Raw genomic sequence first — 6,084 nt, 5'->3', positions numbered from 1 at the left:
TGCCTAGCACCGGAATGATCTCCTTTGTATATGTCCATAGCTATGCGTCAATCGGCAATAATTTTGGCCTCCTGGCCTTGGACGTCCACAACTTGTCGAACTGTTTGATACTCATCAGGGACTGGCTGGCCCCTGTGTCTAGCTCCATTGATGCCATTGAGGAGCACTTTCATCATTATCAGTGGCGTCCTGGTGTATGAACTGTATATGTGCTCCACATGAACTCACTGAACTTCAGCTTCCAGCGATTTCCCCCAGTGTCCATTTGGCCTCGTAGGGCTTACATCGGGCCCGTCCTCCTCGTACATCAACCTGGCTGCAGGCTTCCTGCACATACGCGCCAAGTGACCGCTGACGTTGCAGTTTCTGCAGGTTTATTGCTGATACCTGCAAGCTCTGGCTGTGTGTTTGCTTCCATGCCTCCAGGAGGCCCTGTTGTTGGATACAAAAGGTCCATTACCAGTCGATCGTCTCTGACTGTCTCTGTAACTGTCCTTAAGCGCACCATTGACAGGTGTTGATGGCCCCATTACTGGCCGCATTGTCCCTTGCGATGACATGAATCGTCGTTCAGCTAGCCATTGTCTCTGTTGAATTCCCCCTTTGGGTTCGACTACATGCTCGGGCATGTCCGATTGCCCTTGTCTGCCTGGAGAACTGTGTGCTGCGTTAACAATGTTGACTCCCTGTCCATTTGCTGCATTTAAACCAAGATTTTCGTCAAACACCATTCTGGTCTCTTTCTCCCCTGAGATAAATGTCTGGGTCATCAAAGCCGCCATTTCCAGGGTCAAGTCTTTGGTCTCAATCAGTTTCCTGAAAACCCCAGCCTGCCCGATGCCCTCATTAAAAAAGTCTCACAGCATCTCCGCTCTGCATGTATCTGGGAACTTACATAGGCTCGCCAGTCACCGGAGATCTGCCACGAAGTCTGGAACGCTTTGCCCTTCTCGCCGCCGGTGCGTGTAAAACCGGTGTCTCGCCATGTGCATGCTGCTCGCCGGTTTAAAGTGTTCCCCGATCAACTTACTGAGCTCTTCAAAAGTATTGTCCTGCGGCTTCTCTGGCGCTAGAAGGTCCTTCATCAGGGAGTACGTCCTGGATCCACAAACCGTCAGGAGATGAGCCCTGCGTTTGTCGGCCAAATCCTGTCCCAGCCATTCCTTAGTGACAAAACTTTGCTGTAGTCTCTCAATATAATCGTCCCAATCATCACCAACACAGTACCTCTCGTCTGTGCTGCTAGTGGCCATGCTCGTGTGGTTTAAACCCCAGTTTCTCGTCGCCAATAATATGTCCTTACTATACAGTATAAATGCACATGAGGCCCATACTTGAGAGAAGGTCACTCTGTGACCAGTAACCTTTATTTGCCAGTGGAGAAGGTGGGTGGAGCTTCCCCTTTTATACCTGAAAGTCCAGGTTAGGAGTGTCTCCCACAAGTTCACCACCTAGTGGTCAGTGTTCTCACGGTGTACAGCTTAGGTCAGTTTATACATGGGTTACGATGACAGTTGAATACATGACATCTTTAATAATTGATTCCAACATTTTCCCCACTACTGATGTCAGGCTAACTGGTCTATAATTCCTTGTTTTCTCTCTCCCTACTTTTTAAAAAAGTGGGGTTACATTAGCTACGCTCCAATCCATAGGAACTGATCCAGAGTCGATAGAATGTTGGAAAATGACCTCCAATGCATCCACTATTTCTGGGGCCACTTCCTTAAGTACTCTGGGATGCAGACTATCAGACCGTGGGTATTTATTGGCCTTCAATCCCATCAATTTCCCTAACACAATTTCCTGACTAATAAGGATATCCTTCTCGCTAGACTCTCGGTCCCCTAGTATTTCCTGGTGGTTATTTGTGTCTTCCACGTAACTGAAGTTCTTCCTCCTGGAATCATTTTCGTAAATCTTTTCTGCACCCTCTCTAAGGCCTTCACATTGGACACAATACTCCAGTTGAGGCCGAACCAGAGTTTTATAAAGGTGGTTCATAATTTTCTTGCTTTTGTACTCTATGCCTCTATTCATGGTCCAGGATTCCGTATGCTTTTTTAACCACTTTCTCAAGCTGCCCTGCCATCTTCAATGATTTGTGCACATATACCTCCAGGTCTCTCTGTTCATGCACCCCCTTTAGTTTATTTTGTCTCTCCTCATTCTTCCAACAAAAATGTATCACTTTGCACTTTTCTGTGTTAAATTTCATCTGCCACGTGTCCGCCCATTTCACCAGCCTGTCTGTGTCCTATTGAAGCCTATCCCTCTCCTCCTCACTGTTCACTATACTTCCACATTTTGTGTCACCTGCAGATTTTGAAATTGTGCCCTGTACACCCACGTGCAAGTCATTAATGTACATCAAGAAAAGCAGTGGTCCCAGTACCAACCCCTGGGGAACACCAATGTATAAGAACATAAGAAATAGGAGCAGGAGTCGGCCATTTGGCCCCTCGAGCCTGCTCCGCCATTCAGTAAGATCATAGCTGATCTGATCATGGACTCAGCTCCACTTCCCTGCCCGCTCCCCATAACCTTTTATGTGGCACCTTATTAAATGCCTTCTGGAAATCCAAATACACCACATCCACTGGTTCCCCCTTATCCACCCTGCTTGTTACATCTTCAAAGAACTCCAGCAAATTAGTCAAACATGATTTCCCGTTCATAAAACCATGCTGACTCTGCTTGATTGAATTATGCTTTTCCAAATATCCCGCTACTGCTTCCTTAATAATGGACTCTAGCATTTTCCCAATGACAGATGTTAGGCTAACTGGTCTATAGTTTCCTGCTTTCTGTCTGCATTCTTTTTTTAAATAGGGGTTTTACATTTGCGGTTTTCCAATCTGCAGGGACCGCCCCAGAATCCAGGGAATTTTGGTAGATTACAACCAATGCATCCACTATCTCTGCAGCCACTTCTTTTAAGACCCTAGGATGTAGGCCATTGGGTCCAGGGGACTTGTCCGCCTTTAGTCCCATTATTTTACCGAGTACGACTTCTTTAGTGATAGTGATTGTATTACGTCCCTCCCTCCCTATAGCCCCCTGATTATCCACTTATGGGATGTATTTAGTGTCTTCTACCGTGAAGACCGATACAAAATATTTGTTCAAGGTCTCTGCCATTTCCCCGTTCTCCATTATTAATTCCCCAGTCTCACCCTCTAGGGGACCAACATTTACCTTCATCCAGTCCGAAAAACAAACGTTCACCACTACTCTCTGTTTCCTGTCACTGAGCCAATTCCGTATCCATGCTGCCACTGTCCCTCTTATTCCATGGGCTTCAACTTTGCTGGCAAACTTATTATGTGGCACTTTATCAAACACCTTTTGGAAATCCATGTACGCCACGTCAACCGCATTACCCTCATCAACCCTCTCTGTTACCTCATCAATCAAATTGGTTAAACACGATTTGCCTTTAACAAATCCGTGCTGCCTTTCCTTAATTAATCCACACATGTCCGAGTGACTGTTAATTTTGTCCCGGATTATCGTTTCCAAAAGCGTCCCCACTACCAAGGTTAAACTGACCGGCCTGTAGTTGTTGGGTTAATCCTTGCACCGTTTTTTTGAACAATGGTGTAACATTTACAATTCTCCAGTCCTCTGGCACCAGCCCCATATCTAAAGAGGATTGGAATATTATGGCCAGTACCTCTGTGATTTCCTGAACTTCCCTCAGCGTCTGAGATACACCCCATCTGGTCCTGGTGACTTATCAACTTTAAGTACAGCCAGCCTTTTTAGTATCTCCTATTTATCAATTTTTAATTCCATCCTGTATCTCAACTACCTCCTCCTTCACTATAACTTTGTCAGCATCCTCTTCCTTAGTAAAAATGCACAGTACTCAGTAATACCTCAGCCTGCATGTGTATTGGTTCCCTAATCAGCCCCACACCTTATCCTACTACCCTTTATTATTTACATGCCAATAGAAGACTTTTCAATTTCCTTTTATAATATATAGTCCAGACCGGATAAGGACGGCAGCTTTCCTTCCCTAAAAGACATTCGTGAAGCAGATGGGTTTTCAAGGCAATCGTTATTTTCATAGTCATCATTATTGATACCAGCTTTTTATTTCAGATTTGTTTAATGAACTGAATTTAAATAGCTGCCATTTCCAGATCATTAGTCCTGACCTCTGGATTACTAGTCCAGTAACATAACCACTAGGTCATCTAAATTCCTCACTAACCGGGTGAATTTCCTCACTATCCCGTATCATATCCTCTTTTACAGGATATTTTTATCACTCTCCTGATTAATTTACTCACTGTCTCCTGGTTAATTTCCTCACTCTACATGTTATTTTCCTCTCTATCCCCTGGTTAATGTCCGGGTGAATTTCCTTTCTCTCCGGGTGAATTTCCCCTCACTCTCCTGGTGAATTTCCTCACTCTCTTGGTGAATTTCCCCACTCTCCGGATGAATTTTCCCACTCTCCAGATGAATTTCCTCACTCTCCGGGTGAATTTCCTCACCGTCCAGCTGAATTTCCGTGCTCTCCTCATGAATTTCCTCATGCCCCATGTTAATTTCTTCACCCTGAAGAAATACAGGTTAATTTCTTCTCTATCCCCTGGTTAATCTCCAGATTAATTTCCTCACTGTAGTCTGTTGAATTTCCTCACTCGCCAGGTTATTGTCCTCACTTTCCTGATGAATTTCCTCTTTGTTTTGGTTAATTTCCTCACTCTTGTGGTTAATTTTCTCACTCTCCTAGTGACTTTCCACAGTTTGCAGGTGAATTTCCACACTCTTCAGCTGAATTTCATAAATCCCCAGGTTAATGTCCACACTCTCCTAGAATCATAGAAAATAGGTGCAGGAGTAGGCCATTTGGCCCTTCGAGCCTGCACCACCATTCAATAAGATCATGGCTGATCATTCACCTCAGTACCCCTTTCCCGCTTTCTCTCCATACCCCTTGATCCCTTTAGCCATCAGGGCCAAAAACTAACTCCCTGTTGAATATATCCAATGAACTGTCATCAACAACTCTCTGCGGCAGGGAATTCCACAGGTTAACAACTCTCTGAGTGAAGAAGTTTCTCCTCATCTCGGTCCTAAATGGCCTGCCCCTTATCCTTAGACTGTGTCCCCTGGTTCTGGACTTCCCCAACACCTGATGTAATTGTGCACCCTCCTGGTGAATTTCCTCACACTTTTAATTTTCTCACTCTCCTGTTTCATTTCCTCTCTCACTGGATGAATTTCCTCACCGTCCAGGTGAACTTCCGCGCTCTCATGGTGAATTTCCTTATGCTCTATGTTAATTTCCTCCCTCTACAGGTTATTTTCCTTTCTATCCCCTGGTTAATCTCCAGGTTAATTTCCTCACTCTCCGAGTGACCTTACTCACGCTCCAATGAACTTCCTCACTCTCCGGGTGAATTTCCCCACTCTCCTGGTGAATTTCCTCACTATCCCGTATCTTAACCTCTTTTTGCGGGATATTTTTATCGCTTTCATGGTTAATTTATTCACTGTCACCTAGTTATTTTCCTCACTCTCTCCCGATTAATCTCACCCTCACCTGGTGAATGTATTTACTCTGAAGGTTAAGTTTCTCAGTCTCTCCTGGTTCATCCCACTTCTGACAGACAGATCCTTTTGATGCATTTAAGGGGAGGCTAGTCAAGTAGAGGGTTATGTCAATAGTTAGATAAGAAAAAACAGGAGGAGGCTCGAGTGGAGCATAAACACCAGCATGGTTGTGCCAAATTATCTGTTTCTGTGCCGTATACTCTATGTAATCCTCTGTAATTTTCTCACCTGGTTATTTTCCTCTCTCCTGCTAATTTCCTGTCTCCTGTTTGATTTCCTCACTCTCCCCATTGATTCAGTGAACATCGTGTGATTGTTTGAGTTTGTATGAAGTGTGCAGCCACAATATAAAGGTTTGAGAATTTATTGCCAGTTTTGGAGCCGCTCTCAGTACAATGAAAGAGATTATTACATTTAAGGAACGTGCAGTGAGATGGTTACAGACAGGTCTGGGACAGGTGACACTGACATTTGTATTCTGAGAGTTGGGGCCAGCAATTCCACTGGAAT

Source organism: Pristiophorus japonicus, chromosome 11 (genome assembly GCF_044704955.1).
Source record: "Pristiophorus japonicus isolate sPriJap1 chromosome 11, sPriJap1.hap1, whole genome shotgun sequence".
In the NCBI taxonomy this organism is placed as follows: domain Eukaryota; kingdom Metazoa; phylum Chordata; class Chondrichthyes; family Pristiophoridae; genus Pristiophorus; species Pristiophorus japonicus.
This window is presented reverse-complemented; position numbering follows the sequence as displayed.